The 21,204-nt window shown below is 38.7% G+C and overlaps 1 long non-coding RNA gene across 1 annotated transcript in view; it reads right to left on the bottom strand.

Annotated features, from left to right (window-relative positions):
- Nucleotides 1-19,684, bottom strand: part of LOC118982916 (uncharacterized) — a 77,460-nt gene extending 57,776 nt beyond the window's left edge. Inside the window, exons 1-2 of the long non-coding RNA XR_005065613.1 lie at nt 19,398-19,684; nt 1,320-1,376 (exon numbers count right to left, since the gene is read on the bottom strand). This is a non-coding gene — a long non-coding RNA (uncharacterized LOC118982916). The remainder of the gene's footprint in view (nt 1-1,319; nt 1,377-19,397) is intronic.
- Nucleotides 19,685-21,204: the final 1,520 nt, after the last annotated feature.

Raw genomic sequence — 21,204 nt, forward strand, 5'->3', positions numbered from 1 at the left:
TTTAAATTCTACATATTCCAGAATTTCTGACCATATCATTTCTTTCACTGATAAAGTATATATAGTAAAAATTTAATATTTGGGGGTTCACTTACAAGTATTTTTATAATCCTACTGTGTTTATTTAAATTTCTTATTTGCTTTTACCCTTCCCCTCAAAACTGACAGGAGGGAGGAAATGCTGCCTTCCCTTAGTGAATAATCTTGAACACGGAGTTGCTACTTTAAAAGTTTGATATAATATGCTATGGAAACATAAAAAACCATATTCATCCAATTCTAGAAATGCACACTCCTTAACAAGTGATTAAGAAAATATGTAAAACCAATTTTGTGTTATTTCACGTGAATATAAGTCATGAATATCCAGTTAATAAAATAAATGGGTACTGAAAGAAGTTGACCTATTTACTCTAACTTTAAATATATAATTTTATTAAATGTATTTATGTGCCCTTCATCTGTTTCTATTCCAAACAAGATGGCTAGCAAGTTTTTTTAAAAGGAAAACACAAGACTTAGGGGACCTATAAAGGTGGACACCAAGAAGGAAACCTTGGATATGGCTTAAGGGGACAATGCTTACTACTGACTTTAGCCAGATTAGCTGGTATATTCACATGTGGTCGAGGGGCTACAAAGACAAAATACAAAGCAGCTAAGTTTCTCAACCGATATCTTACTATCTATCTCCTTCCTTCCCAGTAATGCATCACATGTCATGAGTCTCTGGGCCAACAAGCAGATGAATTGTTATGTTACATCAATGTAACCACATGTGACAATCCAGACAGAAAATTTACTAGGTAGACATTCAGAGGCCAAGTCAGTGACCTGGCTGCATATGTCCATGGATCCTGATGAAAGACTGATAGAACTAAAGAAGGCAGCTGATGCCTAAACTAGAAGGCTGAGTTGTCACAGGCAGGAGGACTTTAAAATGCCCTGATTTATTTAATGTGTATTTCACACTGTCTTAGATAAATAGGAACCTTTTATATCTAATTTCTGAATCAAAACATTCTTTATCATAGTACTACACTAAAAAGATAAAGTATAAATACTTCAGATGCACCAATGCTTAAAACAGGCAAAATTGGTTTCATCTACACCAGATTTCTTTCACTTACACTAAGTTCAGAATTTACCAACATTGAAATGTATCCCTCCCCTCTGTTACAAATGTCAAACATCTAATTTATGGATATCTAAAACTTGAAAAATAAAAAACAAAATATGACATAATATTCTTTCTTTCCTATAATTGAAAAAGTTTAACTACATTTTTTAAAAATGAAGAATGAGACAAAATACAATACCTTCTAGATGTGTTTCCTGAAATGAAGTTCTGAAATAACTCACAATCCAAATACTCCCTGAAAATTAAGAGAAATAAGTGTTACTTCAAGCGCATCTTATCTTAAAAAAAATTCAATGGCATGATTTACAACAAAATCTTAACTAATTTAGAAAACAACAACAAAGATGTAGTGTAAGATGAAAAATATTCTTAATTATATATGCTTTCCTTGGGCAAAGCTGTTGACCACATCTGATAAAAGTCTTCATTATGACATTATTTACCAAAATACACTACATACTATCTGTCTTGACATTATATAAACACTGTGGTACTGATATTATATAAACACAGAATGTTCCCCAAATTTTATAAGACAAAAGGCATTACCTTAAAATAGATAACTATTAGAAAAAACAAACACCCTGAAGAGTCCTCCTACTGATTAAAAAATATGAAAGAACTATAATTTCCTAGTAAGTCACTACTCTTTCAGCAGCTAAATAAAAACATTACCAAACCATTTTATATAATAAAATCTAATCTCATTCTGACCTTCCAAGTAAAGCAAGCAAACCTCTCTATCCAATAAGATTCCATCTGAACTATGCAAAATGATAAGCAATACTTTAATTGCACTCATTTGCATGACTTTGAAACTACTCTGGGCTGAAGTCACTGACTCAAGGTGACAGAACACAAAAAAGTAAAATGAACGCAATCTGCCAAGGAGGAATGATCTACTCAGGAAGGTGGTAGCACCATCTCCCTCCCTGCTGAGCAGATACAAAATGCTTCATGCGATCAACAGGTACGGACATCCCTTTTTGAAATGTATCACATATACACACATTAAGTTTTTAAGATTTTAAAATCTTTATTTATTTGTTTTTGGAGAGAGGGGAAGGGAGTGAAAAAGAGTGGGAGAGAAACACTGATGTGTGAGAGAAATGACTGATTGCCTCTCATACACAACCCAGGCACGGGCCCTGACTGGGAATCAAACTGGACACCTCTTGCTTCACAGGCCAGGGCTCAATCCACTGAGTCACCAGCCAGGGCTACACATTAACTTTATAAACATAAATTTCCAGAAAGTATAATAAAATATATATCTGAATAAATTTATCATATATCATGGCTTCCTTATTAAAACCAATCTGCCTGAATAAAGGCAAATGATAATTCTATGTCCTAATAACATTTAAAATAAAAATGTGAAATAGAGCCATTATTTTTTCCGGTGTCTCATAAAGATTGTTAACAATTAAAATTCACAAAGCTATAAAAAATTTTAGGACAAGAACCGCTAACACAGCATCCTAAATACAGATAATCCCTGACTTCTGACGGTTCAACTTATTTTTTCAATTTTACAACGGTGCAAAAGTGACATGCATTCGGCAGAAACCATACATCAAATTCTGAATTTTGGTATCTTTCTTGGGCTAGCAATACACTGTATAATCTCTCTCTCTCTCTCTCTCTCTCTCTCTCTCCACTGGGCAGTGCGAGTGGGCTATAGCTCCCAGTCAGCTAGCAATTGCAAAGGTACACAACTGATACTCTACAATGTTCTGTGTTGCCAGCATCTTTTGGATATTGTATTTTGTGTTTCAACATCCCGCCACGNAACTTATTTTTTCAACTTTACAACGGTGCAAAAGTGACATGCATTCGGCAGAAACCATACATCAAATTCTGAATTTTGGTATTTTTCTTGGGCTAGCAATACACTGTATAATCTCTCTCTCTCTCTCTCTCTCCACTGGGCAGTGCCAGTGGGCTATAGCTCCCAGTCAGCTAGTGATTGCAAAGGTACACAACTGATACTCTACAATGTTCTGTGTTGCCAGCATCTTTTGGATATTGTATTTTGTGTTTCAACATCCCACCAGGTCTACAAAATGCCCGTTTGTGTCTTCTGCTTCTGGTGCTAAGATGAGGAAGGTGATTACTTTTGATATAAAACTAACATAATTGCCCAACTGTAGGCTACTTTCAGTGCACTGAACATTTTCAAGATAGGCTAGACTAAACTATCATGATCATACATTGGGTATATTAAATGTATCTTTACTTTATGACATTTTCAACTTACAATGGGTTTATTAGGATGTAACCCCATCATAAAGTGAGGAACACCTGCATATTAACAGTTTCTGCTTTCACTGTTTTTTAATCTAAAAAGCACTATGTCCAATAAATTTGCTTAGAGGAGCAGAAGACTTAAAGTGTCTCAAAGCCAATAATGCCACATTGGTAAGAGTAAGGAAACACAACAGACTGACAGAAATTAACTACCACAGATTACTTGGGACAATACATATTCTTCAAAAATCTCAGAAGATAGGAAAACATAAAAACAAGTTAACTCTACAAAACATTCCCTCAGTTTAGTAAAATTCTAACAAACTAAGTATTACTGGCACTTGAGTTTACTGGAGAAGAGAGAAGAAAACTATACAGAATAAAATCTAGGGTACATTAAAAATGTTTTGTTATATTTGTACAGATGTAGATTGTCAAATATTTTTAAGCTTATTTTTACATCACTAGGAAATTCATTTAAGAAGTACACACCCATTAAATTAGATAAATCCCCCACATTTAGTTTACTACCGAAATGCTTTTATACAACTGAAACAGTCTTTGCAATTTAAAAATGATTTAATGAGCTCTGACCAGTGTGGCTCAGTTGCCTGGGCATCATTCTGCAAAGCGAAAGGTCCCTAGTTCGATTCTCGGTGAGGGCACACGCCTGGGTTGCAGATTCGATGTCAGGTCCAGGCACAGACACACATAGGAGAGGCAACGGGTGGACATTTCTCACTCACATTTGTGTTTCTCTCCCTTTCTTAACTCCTCCATTCCCCTCTCTTTAAAAATGATTTAATGAAAGAAAAGCAACAATATTAAAAATTTACGCTTCTGTACCTTCTCTTCCTTCATAGAAGGGCAAGACTTTTTTACATGTAAACCTGTAGTAGATCCAAATCACTTCAACTGTTGCTACTTCACAAAGAGAGATGACTACCTATTTAAGTACTATATTCCTCAATAAATTCCAATACCATGATGTAACTTGGTCTTTTCTAGATGAAAAACAAAAATCTATATTTCTTTATGAATGAATTTCCTTTGGACCAGCTTAATAGTAAAATAAATGCATACATATATTTTTAGAAGTACTAGTTACTGTTACAAACCACATGTAACTTTCAGTGACCCTATCTTTGTTAGATATTTTATTTTCCTTTAAGAAGTAAATCAGGGCCTAACACAACATACACATACACAGTTGACCTCTGAACAACATGGGTTTGAACTATGCAGGCCACTTATACACAGATTTTTTTCAATAAAAACCTGTACCATTTTTGATCCACAGCTGGGAATCTGTGGATATGGAGAGCCAACTGTATGCCCTTCTACAATACGTAAGGGACTTCAACATCTGTGGATTTTGGTGTCCACAGGGTCCTGACACCAGTTCCCTGAGGATAAGGAGAGACAGCTTAAGCTTTTGGGCCGTCAGAAGTTTTACAGGGATTTTCAACTGTGCAGGAGTGGGGGTGGGAACGGGGGCGGGGGACACAACACCCCTAACCCCTATTCCCTGGCTTTAAGGGTCAATTGCAATCAGCGAAACTATGCAACAGGCAACTCATGGTTTACATTCTTTATTGAAGGATAAAAACATTGGGGCCAATCAAAATCTTTTAACATTGTGTTCAGTGTCGCTGGTTATATTTTTATTTGAACTCAAATCTCAGGCTGATAGTAATTTGATGATAAAGATGGTAACTTGTTATTTCTCTCAAACACTTCTCTCTGTCCACCCAAAAGACTGAAATCTTTATTTTTCTAAAGCTCATTGACTACGATTACAATGTTTAAAGTTCTTATTCGTCTACATGAAATTAAGATTTCCTTTCCTTGGACGTATTAAAGCCATCACAAGCTAGTGTATCTCTAAATGGGCTACAACCTTGAACTAAAAATAAACTATATTAACGGCATCACTCTTGCAGCTCTCAAAGTTAAATAAAGAGATAATTCCGAGTCTGGGTTTAGACACACTTCATTTTAACACAATCTATCAATTTCAGGTGTCTGTGTGTGTCCTTCCTTTTTTTCCTCTTTCCTCTCTTCCCCAGGAGGTCAATGAACAAAATATACATGATAAAACTAAACTATCCAATGGTCTGAATATGAGGTACCTAAATACCTACCAATCAAATATGCCAAGTTAAATCCTGGACTGACATGGTTGCTTAGGTAACACTCAGAAAAGAACAATGTGACACCGACTATAAGGAACAAGCCAAAGACACTCCATAAAATCAAGTCTACCTAGAGTAGGCCATATTTCCACTTGAAACAGAACATGTTAATTCACAATTCCATTTAGAAAATATTTTTCTTCCTTTCTCACCTGTTCCCCCACCCATCTTGCATTCAACTCCATAAATAGCAATTATCCCCCATTATAAAACAGTTGGCAGTTAAAACAATGAGCCAAGGAAGAAAGTACAATATTCCATAACTGACATTTACTGCATTGGCCTTGGACTTCTAATCTTTACCAGACGGGCACACAAATCAATCCATCAGCTCATAAAGGTGTGCTTTTTTAACCTCTAAAACAGATGGGATTGGCCAGAAGTGTCTGGCATGTCAAACTGCTAATCACTGCTGCCCTTTGCACAAAATAACCCACTTAAGTTGAGGCATGGTTGCACTGTAACCGACATTAGTCTGTGGGAAACCCATTTAACTGTCACACACTCCTGCCATTCCTGTTCTCCCCTAATTAAGCCTAAAGCCTTGTGCTTTGACCTTTTGTTCTAGCCTATTAACCCTATCTAGCACAGGTTCAATTATGCTAAACTAAAAAGTTTGCTGTAAAATATTAAAGCCAAGCTCAAAAAATTGGAAGGGACATCCTCCCAGCCCACAGTTCTATGCACCCTGTTACTCAATGCATGTGACAGTAAAAACCTCCCTTCTGGAGTGATACTGATCTTAAGAGTCTAGAGTGGAGAAGAACAAATTATGATTCTAACCCAACCCCCTTATTACACAAACTGAAGCCCGAAACATTAAATGACTTGTCCATTTCATGGCATCAAAGGAGACTGGAATCTACTCCAGCTCTAATCTTTTATTCTCCATGGTATCTCTGATTAACAGTTAAACTACTATTATTTTCACCACAAATTATTACATTCTGACATCCTCTAGACTACACTACACAAATAGACCTAAAGTAAATAAATGGGCACATCGATAGACTAGAAATAATTTTTTCCTTTCCTCCCCACACCAAAAAACTTTGTAACCCCTCACTCCTTTCTTTTTAAAAGTAGCAATGGTCATTGAGAACTGCGAAATTCTGCAACACTCAGACAGTAGGCATGAATATAATTTTTTCTTTCCTGATACTTCATATAAGTATTCAATAAGGCATACGACTTAAGATTCATAAAGCAATTACAACTTGCTACTTATCCCCAAGGACAAAATTACAGATGGATATCTTTAAAATCTCTCTCTCTCTCTCTCTCTCTCTCTATATATATATATATATACACACACACACACATATCTATATATATATATGAACTGCTGTTCATATTTACCAGAATTCTAAAAACAAAAACAAAACTTTAAAATTCACCGTTAAATAAAATCAAATATAGTCTAAACTATAACAATAAGCTACCATCACAGGGGTATTTTTGTCTTAATGTACAGTAATATGTGCTAGCATTTCTTCTTCCATTTACTTTATATAACTGGAAAAAACTTTACTACTCTCACTGTGACATATAAAAACAATTTAAAGGTCAACGACAAAAATTTGATTCCTATTTATAACTCCTAAGAAAATGTGTATCAATTTTAGATTTTTGAAAGATTTAAAGTTAGATTTGAATTTTATCTTCTTTTGTTAACTTCCCAAAGGCCCATTTTTGCCTATTTTCCATATTAACAAATATTGTCATTTTTGCCTTTAGCAACCTGGAACCTCACAGGTTAATGGCATTAGTAAATGGAACAGATACTAGTTTTCAAAAAAGGATTATTCAGAGTTGTGTTAAAATGATGAATAATTCCAATGACAGAATTTACTACTTTTTAAGGGGTAAAAGAGAATACAGTACAAGAGTTTAAAACTCAAAGTGAATGCATTCATGCTATTAGAACAATGCCTTCAAAGGAAAGCATCTCTTAGAGGACATACACAAAGATGTATAAAACGGATGGATGAGCAGTCAAAACTAAAACAAACACTTATAGCAGCAAACTGATGATTTACATTCTCATTCGCCTTTTCTTACTGCATTGGCCAATAATGTTAATTTAAATGAGACATCACGCCTTAGTTACAAAAGAGAGTTCATGAAAATAGAAATGACGTTTGGGTGTCTGTTGAGGAATCCAGCAGTGACAACTTCATACCAATGTACAGACTGATGCATCTGTAACACACTAACTGGCAAAGACGTGAAAGGGAAAGGCTGTTCAGAATCTCAGGACAAGCACTGATGAGAGCACAAAGTAGAATATACCACATAAATAGTAAATGCTCAATTTTTTACCTTGAATTTGGACAACAGTCCATTAGTCTGCATGTCTTCTATGATTTATAAGCATGTAAACAGGCAGAAAAATATGAGCCACGAGAAGTGATAACTTTTCTATTTACAAAAGACATCCACTTCCACACACGCATAAAGTTAAATATAGTAAAAAACATTGCCTTTGCAAAGCAAGAAACTGGGTTAAAGTTATTTTAAGAGAATTTGTTAAATCTCAATGCTGTAAATATATATCCTGGATATTCTACACATTTTTTAGCATTTGAAAATTAATTGCTAGTCTAGAAATTCCTGAGCTCCATTTTAAAATAATTTTCTGCTTTACCATTATTAATGTACCTGAACATGACAGTGTTCTACAGTCAGAAAACTCACCTCTGGTAAAGAACAATTCCTCATTTATAAAAAAATAAAAGGGCTTCATGTATTACTAAAGTCCTACAACTTACTGGTTTAAATCAAGTCATTCTTGGTATCCTCTGACTTTTAAGATTACTGAATGCCCAAATTAATTTGAGACATGCTATTTGAGAGGCCTGCTTCCTCCCATTCAGTCACATAAAATGCCATTACAGGTGTCGAGCTGGTGGATTCTGTGACTACGGGAAGTGACTGAGGGACCTGCTTACAAGGCCCTAAGCACACTTTGTTTCATTGCCTTAAAAAAATTTAAATGTTGCCACGAAAGATTCTGCTGAACATGTTTTCTAATATATCATAAACTGAGTTTTTCTAAAGAAACTTAGCATTACAAAACAAATTTCAAGTGTCAAATAATTACAGTGTCACCAACAGTTAATTTCAGTTTTATCTTCAAATTAATATGCCTGAAAAAACAGATGAAAATTTTTAAGAAATATTATTCCTTTTAGAAGTCCTAATTTTAATAGACGAAAAAAATGTAGACCAGCAGCTAGTATGCACAAGTTATACATAATAATCAGAAGCTATTACACATAAATATATAAAGGCTCCGTTCCTGACTCCCCTCCTCAAAGCAGGATTTCACCAACAGTTGTTACCCGTGCAGTGTAGTTCGACAGATGTTTATAACAGCCCTCTCTGTGCCAGGCAACTCCAGCACTGACAGGACACTGGTGAATATGCTGCTATTCATGAAGCAGGCCCCCTACTGAGGAGGACAGACATTCGACTAAACCAGTGTGATTATTGCAATGAGGGGTATGGAGAACCATGACAGACAGATCTGATCTTGTTGGAGACTTGGAGGCTGTGGTGAGCACTATACTCTCCTCCCCACCGTCCAATGAGTGACAATATTCCTTTCTCATTTGCTTCACGGAGGTCAGGAATGTGATCAGTCTGCAGCCCACATCATCAGCACAGTGCCCTCCCATCTTCTCTTTTTATAGGACAATACAGGAATGGGGCCCATAATCTTTGCATTATTTTCCCCAATAAACCAAAAAACCCAACCACCTCCCTCCACTAATGGTTTTAGGACATTACTTTTCAGGAATAAGTAGAACCGGCTATGTGTGTTGTGATCACACTAGTTGACTAAAGAAAAAGAAATTCCCTCACTGATTTTTTAAATAGAACAATAAATGTATGTAACATGTGCAAACAAAGCTGATGAACAGATACACACTGCAAATTTTTTTAATTCTAATGTACATTCCATGTACATTCTAAAGTACATTCCATGCAGCAGAATATCAAATGAATCATAAAACTGCTCTGAAGACCCTATTTTAGTAGCGTGGGAAATAAACAGGTTACAAAAACAAGGGTGATATCATTGACCTTTTCTTACTCTCCTTCTCAAGAAGATCCAGTTCTGGTTATAACAGATCCTTCCTTGGGGTTTACATGAGGACGGTACATAAAGTCCTTACCTAGACTTTACGCTGGATCCATTATCAAAGTTATTAACCACTCCTCATCACCTGGTATATAAGACCCTTTTTATGAGACTAATTTAGCAAAAAATAAATGAACATAAAAGTGTGAAATAAATCTAGACTTGGTTTCTTATCCTAGGTTTACCCAGGATAAGAAACCGCTAGTGATAAAAGTTTTTAACCGCTAGTGATAAAAGTTTCAATTCTTAGGGGCTCAAGCACTGGCTGGTGTGGCTTAGTGGGTTGAGTGCCAGACTGCGAACCAAAGGGTCAGCAGTTGGATTCCCAGTCAGGACATATGCCTGGGTTGGGGGCCAGGCCCCAGACAGGGGGTGTGCAAGAGGCAACCACACATTGATGCCTCTCTCCCCCTCATTCTCCTTGCCTTCCCCTCTCTCTAAAAATAAATAAATAAAATATTTTAAAAATAAATTCTTAGGGACTCAATTTGTTCCTGTGTAAAATGTACACAATAAATGTTTTAGAAATTTTAAATTACCAACAATAGCAAAAATGTTGGAAGATAAGTAATCATGTACCTCATTGTACTACAAGGATACCCTTGACAAATTAAAAAAAAAAAGAAAGGTGGGGAAGAGGCAAGTGAGAAATTGAGAAGGAAAAACAGGGAAAAGAGAAAACCAAAATAAAGAAAAAAAGACCAAGGGAAAGAAACGTATGTAAGCACTAAATGATAGCATTTATCACTATCTGATGTACAGTCAACACCAACTATCTATGCTCTGTGCTTTTCCGTTACACAAGATGCCGCTATAAACTGGCTAGTTTGAAAATGGGGAAGGAGAACAAGGTACCGCTAAGACGGCACGTTTAAAGCCAGAGCATCCGTATCAAATTACCTTCCAACCTAAAAACCGGAGGATTCTATGAACTGCTTCAATCTGTGAAAGCTCAGCAAAAATAAATACATAAATATAAATAAAAAAACATAATCAAAGTTAAAAGAAAAACAGAAGAAAACATGACACTGATCAGCTCACTCAGGGACTGCAAGGATAGGTGAGAGCAGTGTTTCAGTAACAAAGTCAACAATGCGTTCATTGCTTAACTTTTGTTTCAGTGATGCCAAACATCTGGATATTGGGAAAGAACCAGATGGTGAGTAAAAAACTTCCATCTTTAATCCTTGGCCTCAAACAGACTGCCTATTGCAATTAATTTTTTTAAAGGCATGAATGGGTTAGGGAAATACGATGAATATATTTCTGAACTCCAGAAAATATATATATATCCCCCTCAAATATATATGTATATCCCCCTCCAACCCAAGACTGTTCACTTAAACAGTTTCTCTCTTATTTGGCCAGATACAATGTATTAATTTAATAAATTATAATAAAATATTCCTATGCAGCTTTTACACAAACACTTGTTTGTCCAGCATTTACTTGGCAATTCAAAAATCCAAAGCTCATTAGAAAATATTATGTGTAAGAGCCTTATTACTTATACTTGCGTCTCCAATACCAGTTGCAATTTGACTATGCCTTTTAGTGTTGAAGAAACCACTCGGCTTGATTCTTTTGGGTTCGAAATACCATAAATTTTAAATGAGGCAAGTAAAAAGAAGTGGAGAGGTTAATAACTCCATTTCTCATGACCTCAACAATAAAACAGCATGCCTGATGTACACTTTAAAAATATTTTACGCTACACACCTCTGCATCTCAAAAACTTCTGTCCTCACCATGATCTACTTCCAGAATGAAGCCAAATACTCTTCATGTCTTTATTTCTGCTTTCCTCCAATAAATTCACAAATGCATCATCAATTTTCTTCCTAGTATTGCAGAGCTTACTTTAATAGTACAGCAGTCTTTAAAATAAAATTACTGTGGACAAAGATAGGGCAATAAAAAAATCATGCTAAGAACTGCAATAGTCAAGAGGTTTAACTTTTCAACCAGGAGGAGTCATGGCTCTGAATTTGCTACAACCTCTCCTTGAAGTGGACAAACATAATTAGCCTTGGGAATACCTGGATTAAGACCGTGACAAGCTACTTTAATGAATTATATCAAGAAACATAGTTGCTTTCTCTGCCTCACAGAACACCACAATAATTCTGTGGCACACTTTATAGGGCTTAACATCTGGGAGGGAAAAGAAACTGCATAGGTGCTCACGGTGACTACTCTTCCCCAGTAAGCACCGGGAGCAGGGCATCAGCTCTCTGAGAACTAACAATAAACTGCTGCAGAATCATATACTGGAAGTGATGTCCCTTCCCAGTGAGACTGGTCCGACAATCCAGGCTGGGCAGACTATACATGCTGCCTTAGTTCTATGGCTATCAGACTGGGAACAGTGTTTTTTGATGACTTTCTAAAAATCAAAAGAGACAGATTTTCCCTTCCAAACATGGCGTATTCTTATGAAAAAGCTAATTGTTATCAATGAAATTAGCTCTGTGACCTCAGACAAGTTACTCAGGCATCTCAAAGACTAGGTTTCTTTATCTATAAAATGGAGAAAACGACACCTACATGTCACTGGGGAACTGCAAAGTGGCTAGCACAAAACTGCCACCAAAGAAACCCTCTTCCTTTCCCTGTTCTTCTTCCCAATAAAAAAGACAAGGCAAAAGGCAAGCATGTCAACTGTTTTATATTTCCAGTTTTTACCCGATCATCTCTACTCTCTTTTTAAAAGGACAGGCTCAAAATCTTTACTGTGGATTGTCAACAAGAGCATACACTGATGGTATAGAATCAGAATTTAGAAGTCAAATCTAACTGCCTGTTCTACAGATGTTGCCCAGAGGTATGAATCAACGTACCTTCTATCTGTATCATATGTTTCAGTAGCAGAACCTACACTAGAAGAGTACATGTGGAGTAACAAAACAAAAATTATACTCTTTTAAAATGTTTTTCAAAAATCAGCCCTGGCTGGTGTAGCTCAGTGGATTGAAGACAGGTCCGCAAACCATACGATCACGGTTCGATTCCCAGTCAGGGCACATGCCTGGGTTGCAGGCTGGTTCCCAGTTCCTGGCAGGGAACGCACGAGAGGCAACCATACATTGATTATTTCTCTCCCTCTCTCCTTCTCTTCCCCTCTAAGATACATAAATAAAATCTTTAAAATGTTTTTCAAAAATCAAACTTGAGCCTACATGATCTACTATACAAATATTCCCTTTAGGGGAAAAAATGTAACTGTGATTAATTTATTTTGAGGATATTTCTACACCCAATTTGGGAGTGTTTCACATGTTTTCAAATACTTTATCTTAACGTTCTCCACTTTCTTCTGTTCTCCTTCCTTTCTTTAATATGTTTCTTTCACTGTATAAATCTACCACCCTATTGTAGAATATTATAAATTCATAAATTCAGGAGTCCAAAAAATACCTTGAAGACCATGCTTTTGAAAAACCAGTTGTAATCCCTTAAACATTTCACATCTCTCAATTTCTAAAGACACTCCTTAAGAAAGAAGTCTGTTCTTTACTCTGAACTTCTAATACTCAGACCTTCATTGTGTCCTGTTGCTTGTCAGGCTCTGTTACCTATACTGTCATTAAATCACCAAAACAATTATAATACTATCCCTACTTTAAGACTGAATATAACATAATTTTCTTCCTATCGTACTGCTGCAATGCTAAATTATCATTTTTTAATTCAATAGCATAGTATAAGCAAATTCAACAATTAAAAACACACAACAACCAAAAAATTAGCTAACCCCCAGTGTGGCTTAGGCCTTTATCTATCTAAACATGATAACCTGACTTGGCCCTGGTACCCTCACATAGCTGATAAAAATAAAAGTAAAGATCTGACTGGCATGGCTCAGTTGATTGGGCATCCTCCTGCAAACCGAAAAGTCTCGGGTTCAATTCTGTGCCAGGGCCCATGCCTGGGTTGCTAATTCAATCCCCTGTTGGGGCACATCTGAGAAGTGACTGACTGATGTATCTCTCACACATTGATGTTTCTCTCCCTCTTTTCCTCCATCTCTAAAATTAAATAAATAAAATCTTTTAAAAAAAAGAAGGTAAAAGCAAAATAATCAAAGCATACTACTAACAACAAAAGCTCCTAATTCCTTATTTCCTGAACTGTTTGTTCTCAACACACTAGGTAATCATACATTTGAAAACAAGGAGTTGTCCTGATTATCATTTAACAGGGGACTAAAAAACGACTTTCTCAGTTAAAGTCCAAGGGTAAAAGACTCCTTTCCATCTAAGCTCTGAATAAACACCAACATCAGGTCAATGAGAGTTGTCCTGTCTCAGTGATATCTTAAGTAGATGACTCAAATTCCCAGCAGGCTTCTAGTCTAAGATTTCTTGAGACACTGGGCTTAGTCACACAGTGACCTGGAATTTGAGGCAAATCAGGGTCTCTTCCTTCTATCGGTAAAGATATTTTTGCTAAATGACACTAAGCTAAAGAGGCAGATGGGTTTTCATTTAGAGCCTTATTCCCTGAGGTATACCAAGTTAAAAAACATTCTGGGAAGACTGAACCACACTAGCTTTGACTTCCAAACATAACTATTAACTCCGTCAGAGAAGCGATTCTATCTCAGACAAGGAAGGCAGGAAAAAATGAAGGAAGTAAGGGGGGAAGGAAGGAGGGAAAGGTGGAGTGGAGTGAGGAAGGTGGGAAGGGAAGGAAGGTGACTGAATGGATGGACGATAAATGGATGGATATCACAAGCATTTTCCTAGCAGAAGCTTCAACATACTCTGGCATTCTTCTTGAATTTATTTTGACCAAAAACAAATCAGAAAAATCATAATTTAATAGGTGATTATCTGTAGCATCATTTTGAAGAACAATCTATCCTAAAATATGTCATAGCCTTGAAAAAACAATCTTAATACAACCAAGTAAATATAGTAGAATCTTTTTTCATAACTCTAAGAGTATCTTTTTTTCTATATTTTTTAGTTGCCAGTCTTCAAAATTCTTCAGATCTGCTTCTCATTACATTACTCCCTGAGTTCTAGGCTAAATTTTATCCCTACCATGGTTCCAGGTATTAAGTTTAACAAAATCCTAATACAATGGTAAAATTATCACATTTATATCTTCCTCATTCTGGTTCTTCTCAAGGTTTTATGATGTTAAAAAATTACGTTCCTATAATACCACAAGTTTGGTAGTGCTTTATTTGTCATATTTGCAAAATAGTATAGGAATCCATTTGAATTTACATAATATAGAGTATGTACTATAAGTGAGAAATATTAGTGTAAGTTTCTACCTACCTCAATATACATACTCATTCTGAAAAATTAAAATGACCCTTCCTGTAATTATTTACATCAAGTTATTTTTATCAGATATCCTATGAAAGAGTTCTCTAGCTAACCACCCAAACCTGAGCACTGTTTTCCATGTTCAATAAAATCCCTGGAAAACACCATATCTTAAAAGAGTTCTTTTAAAAAAAATAATCTAATATGAAATCATTTTCTTCCAAACTATAACTCCTGGCTCTATTCTGGCAACCAATTTTTATCCTTTAACTTACAGATACTTAACAGAAGCTCAAAAACAAAGTATAAAATACATATATGGGAAATCTGTCATTTCTCCCCCTCAAACAACCACTATTTATGTAATATCGCTGCCCTCATAAAAGGGAATCCATTACCATCAGCAATTCATCTCCCCGCTTCAGCATCAGAGGCAAACAGGATACAGAAACACAATCTCTCTCCTCCATTTACTTTTTGTTCATTGCAACCTCTGGACATAATCCTCAGCTCCATTCCACTGGCCTGCTTCATCATCTGACACTCCCAATTTTTACCTTCTCAAGTTTTAGTGACTATCCTGATGTTGTATTTCTCTGATTGCTGTGTTATCTAAATACTATAGAATGAGTTTCCTCATGCCCCCACCTCTCACATCCCCGTCAAAAAACTTGAACTTAAGGAAATGCAGCTTGAACAAATAGAGTCACAGATTCAAACTCATTATCCTCAAGGCACCCCACCCTTGGCACGCTCATTCTTTTGAACATGTTCAACTTTTCAATAGCAATCAAAAGTTGCTTTTCATAAAAACATTTCTCCAGTTGGAAGACATGGGTACAAACAACTTTTTCAGAAGAGCAAGACCTTTCCCCTCAGTCCTCATCCATGTACCAGTACATCACTATTAAAACAAAACCAAACCCATGCTGACTGTGTATTATATCAGCCATGTGAAGTGGCATACCGAAAAAGCACAACAGTAAAGAACCCGCACCCCTCCACAGATAAGAATGGACATGACAAATGAAGAAAGTGATTTTTATGGAAGAAAACATCCAAAGATGTAGGAACTGTTTTAGAAAAGGGGACAAGCAAGTGAGAGAGCAGTAAGAGAGAAGCTCCTTCTCTACTAACCTACACTTTAAAAACTAATCCTAAAGCCTGAAAAGCAAAACTGAACCTATCAAAATTTAAACAACGTTTCTTGATAAAAATGAGCTATTTTTGAACTTAGTTTGGGCATAATTATCTCTTAACCTGATAAAGAAAAATATTACTGCTTTCAAGTTTCTTACAATCTTAAAGTTTTAAAATTAAAAACCTAATTCCTCTAACGTCATAGATCCCAAGCCATTCTGGTTTAAAATTACTTTTATGCCAGCATCTTCTAATACTAGTTTGCAATGGAATCTGTACAATTAATAACAACCTTCTTCCCTCTAATCTTCACAGAGAGCCAAGGATGACATCTCCTTACCTCCCTATTTGTTCTATTAGATTGACATATTTTGCTTCATCTGTCACCTTCCATAAAACTCTGCCTTCGGATGAGTTAATTCATTTTTAGTTGTCCTCAATGTTCTAAAATAGTGAAGTCTGACGGAATTAATACAGTGTGCTAGTTCTCTCTGTTCAACCAGTGTTTAATTAAAGATCTTAGAGGCCATCTTTTTTCCGGTTATGCATTTTAAAGAAGGAACATTACTTCCTTTATGGACAATATGATAAGCCCTGTGGCAACAAGGCTGCCTTCCTATGGTCTCCCATTTACCAGATTGCTTTATTATGTGTAAACTACAACAAGACAGATTACCACTTTACCTCACGTTGATTTTACATTCCAATCTGGGAACCACAACTCTGCTATAGTCTACATTCCCTTTTACCTTTGAATTTCCAGAATTTTTGGAGTTTTAACACCCCCTTCCTTTATATTTTTACTTTATAACTGCTTTTGTTTCACCTGGACCTCAAGAAGTCCTAATGGAATTTGGGTTCTTAAAGATTCCTCCAATCTCTGGTAACAGTGCAGAATGTCTTTAAGCAATCAGGGCTACCTAGGAACACAAACAGAAAATTCATTCCTGTTTTAAATTCCTCTGAATTAATATCTTTTGGAGAACAGCCCACTCAACTTGGTATGTCATAACTTTCCATTCTAAAGGTAGCATAAATAATTAATTTAAATTGGCACTTCCTATTTATTACATAAATAATTGTTCTCTTGGATGGCCTTTTGTAAACTAGTAATTCTTAATCATTTAGGTCTATTAGAACCACAAGACATGTTAATTTAAGCAAACTTCAGGAGCAATAAATTAACGAACAGACTCTAGGTGGTAGTATAGGTTATTTTTTATCATGATGTTTTGCTCTTAAAACTGCAAGAGTCATACAAGAGCCCTCTTTTACAGACATTTTTTTTATTGTGAACTTAAAATATTTTAGAGTGTTTCAATGAGCAAAATCCAAGTTCTGAATAGTTTAGAGACACATGCAAGAAGTGGGTCTAAATCAAGTCCTCCCATAGGTGTTAAATCTGGTTTTCAACTATTTCAAAGGCACTATACAGAATTCATTGGAGTAAAATTTAATATATATATTCATATATTTTCCTGCTCACACACTTAGGGCACTTTCAGATCTCAGTATGGTAAAGAGGTCTTTCTCCATGAGAATGTATGAAACAGACCAGAATAAAGCAAAGTAAATACCCTGCAGCGTGCAGGATAGTAGCCCTTCCACTGACTGACCCTTCTTTGTCTCCAAGAACTACTTCCCGGCAGAGAAAAGTTACTACTGGTCATGAAGCACTAGCCCCTGAATCAGTTAAACCCAATCCACGTTACCAAATGGCTGGACAAAACCAGTGCAAGTTACTTCGAAGCTGAAAAACATTTCAACATACTGCAAGCAGCAAAGCACATTAAGTGCCAGGCAGCTGAAGCACCTTTGTTTAAAAAGTCCACTTATTTCAGTGTCTCTTCAACAAAGGTAGGAAACTGGTGATTAAACATTGAATAATCACATCAGAAAGATCCCACCCACCTTGCTAAATATGATTCATAATAAGCAGGTTCAATGCAATTCGTAACTTTAAAGAACAAACTACCAAACTGCCCTTTGCTTCACAAACTGCTCCCCCCACAATGTAAAGAGCATACAACATAGACAGCCCAATAGCCATTTTTACTTTGGACATCTATGGACATTCTGTTTTCCTCTAAAGACAATTTTTCCCCAAACAATCTCACATTTAATCATTTACATTACTGGAGATACACTCCAACTCAGTTCGACCAATAGTGAAAAGTCTTTGTATCTGGGAACGTCTCGACGTTTTCTTTTCCAAAATAGAATGTCCCATTATAAAAGTACTTTAAAAACTCAAAAGTACTTATTCTGTACCTGTACCATCGTCTGGACTCAGTTAAGTTACTAACGAGATAGAAGGTAGAAACTCCTGTAATGCTTCAGAGATCAACATGTGTCACAGAGACTGCTCGCCTGTAAGACACAGTTGATTCCTTTGTTCCTTAAGGCTGAACACCAACTCCAGGTTAAAATTTGGGAACTACTTTGGGAAGGATGGGAGGATTTGTAGAACATTTCCAGGGATATCCTTCATAAAAACAACATTCACTAGTAGTAAGGAGAACACAGATCTACTAGGAGAAAAAAGAAACCTCCCGAAGCCTCCCGGGACTCACCCTGAAACCTGAGCTCGGTTTCTGACTCCGGGGTAAAGTGATGGTTTCGGCCTCGGGTCCAAGGAGCCTCACACTCAGGAAGGAAAGGACGAGTACCGACGGGGTGGGCCCGGGGCTTCCGTGGGGTCCGGGAGTGCTGTCCCTTTTCCCACTCACTTTCCCTGGCCGGGAATCCCTCGAGCACCCAGCAGGGAGGCACCCCAGCGAGAGGCGGGGAACTTCGCACGGCGCCGCCCTGAACGCCCGGGGCAGGAGGACCGAGTGCAGCGGAGAGAAGCGCCCGCACATGCGACTGAGGGGGCAGCCGAGTGGCTCGAGACCCGGGCCCGCTTACCTGGCTCCCCGGGCACACAGCGGCCGCCCCTGACCCGGGATTGGCAGGGATCAGCTGGAAAGCCCATGGCCAACTCCTTAACTTGCCAACCCCGCTGCCGGGGCCCGAGAGTTGCCGGGGAGATTCGGAGCCAGTAGGACAGGCGGCATTTCCCTAGAAACGATTCCACCCCGCCGCCTGCATTCGCTCCTGCCCCGGCCTCCCTATCCATGCTGCCCCGACGCCCCCTCGGCCCTGCCGGCGGACACCGGCGCCGCTGCGGGTCGTGCTCCCGGGCTGTTTCCAAAGGCGCTACCGGCCGCTCCCCCGAGCCCCGCGCCAGCGGCCGCACTCACCCAAGGCCGCCTCGCCTCCGAGCCTTGAGCTCCGTCAGGATCGCTCCAAGAAGGCACCCGCAGCCCCGTCCTCCCCCGGTGCCCCAGCGAGCTCTTCCCTCCGACTGGGCACAGCGGCGAACGCGAGGCCACAGGCGGGCTCGGGGCCGCTAGTCCCTCCGCCTCAGCAGCCGCCTCTCCACCTCCTCTGCCTCCGCCGCCTCCCGAGTTCGGGGCTCTGCTGCAATGTCTGCGAGGCTGACTTTGAGCGCCTCGCTCGCCGCCCGCCCGCAGCCAGCCGCGCTCCTCCCTCCACCGCCGAGTTCGCAGCGGCCCAGTCCCTCCCCCTCGCCTCTCCACGCCATTCAGCCCTTCTGCCAAGTTTCTTAACCCTTTTTTCCCCCTCTCTCCCATTGTCGCTGGGGCAGGAGGAAGCCACTCGGGTCTGGGCAGCTCGAGGGAGCTGAGGACACCCCTCTGTGTGTTGGTTTTCCCCTTGCCCGCCCTCCAGATGGCCGGGCGGGGCTGCAGGGCCTCGAGGCTGCCGGAGGATCTCCTCGGCCTGGAGGGGTGGGGGGGGGGGGTGTTCTTAGCGCCAGAGCCGTCCCTCTAGGTTCCCGGCTGTCTAGTCACCCCCGACCACTGAAGGCCTCTGGAGAGCCCCGACCCCCGTCGTTACACAGGCCAAAGGCTCACGTTTGGAGCTCAGCTTGGGCGTCGGGACACCTAGGATCCCCGCCTGGGTGCTGACGTCCCCTCCTCCCATTTCACCCCAGAACTGCGTTCCCTCGGCTCCATCAACGCCAGCTTCCACCTCTTGTAATCTGCGTGTCCCGCTTTAATCTTGGGGACTGGGGGAGAAGGGCACTAACTCGTGGGTCACTTTGAACCCACGCCCAGCACGTAGTAGGCACCCAAGAATAAACGTGCAGTGACTCCAAGAAGCAAATTGGGCGGGAGACCTGACCAGTCCCCTGTTCAGCTCCTTGGACGGACGTGTGACCTAGGAGCAGGGTGTATCTTCAGCTGCTTTGGCACTGCGAAGTCTCCAGCCGAGTCTGTCAGCGAATCTACTCATCCCCGGGAAGAATTTGGCCCTACAAGACTCGGCAAAAGGAACAGGGCTGCCACTCCTTCGGCTGCTCTGTTCAGTTCAGTCTCGAAATAAGAAATAACTATTACATCACGAGGCCCGGGCGGCAGCGCTGTGGAGCCTCCGTGTTTCCTGCAGCCCAATCTCGCTGAACCCGCCTCTAATTTGGGGGAGATATATGGATTGGTGAAGAGAGAAAGTGGAGGGAGGAGAGAGTCATACGACACCATAATTTCTCCGTTCTTGTATTTGCTGTTACAGAATCGCATCCTCAACGCTCCCCAAACATCTACCTAGATCTATTAACACCCCGCTCAACACCTTCCCAGCTGTCAGGTTTCTTTTTGACTCTAGCATCTAGCATTTAGTAACTCACCATGAAAAAAAAAAAAACTACCAGGGGAAGTCAGTGCTGTTGCTGAAATTGTGCTTAATTAAAAAAAAAAAAAAAGCTAAACCACAGTTTAGCTTCATATTAAACTCTGAAATGGCATGCCTGTATTAAAACGTTTATTGCACAAAACAAATGAGCGGATGAGGCGTTTTATTCTTATAGGTAGGTTCTCATATTCTTTAGAACAATATAGCATTTGAAAATAGAGTTGCTAGTGTACTTTCAAAAAAACAATACGAGTCATAAAACGGTATTCTATGCCTGTTATATAATGGCTATGCTGTGCATTTAAAATTTAATATAACCTTTAAAAATATGAATGAGAATTTTGGAATAGCTTC

Source organism: Sturnira hondurensis, unplaced genomic scaffold (genome assembly GCF_014824575.4).
Source record: "Sturnira hondurensis isolate 20B ecotype Veracruz unplaced genomic scaffold, ASM1482457v3 Scaffold0002557, whole genome shotgun sequence".
Lineage (NCBI taxonomy): Eukaryota > Metazoa > Chordata > Mammalia > Chiroptera > Phyllostomidae > Sturnira > Sturnira hondurensis.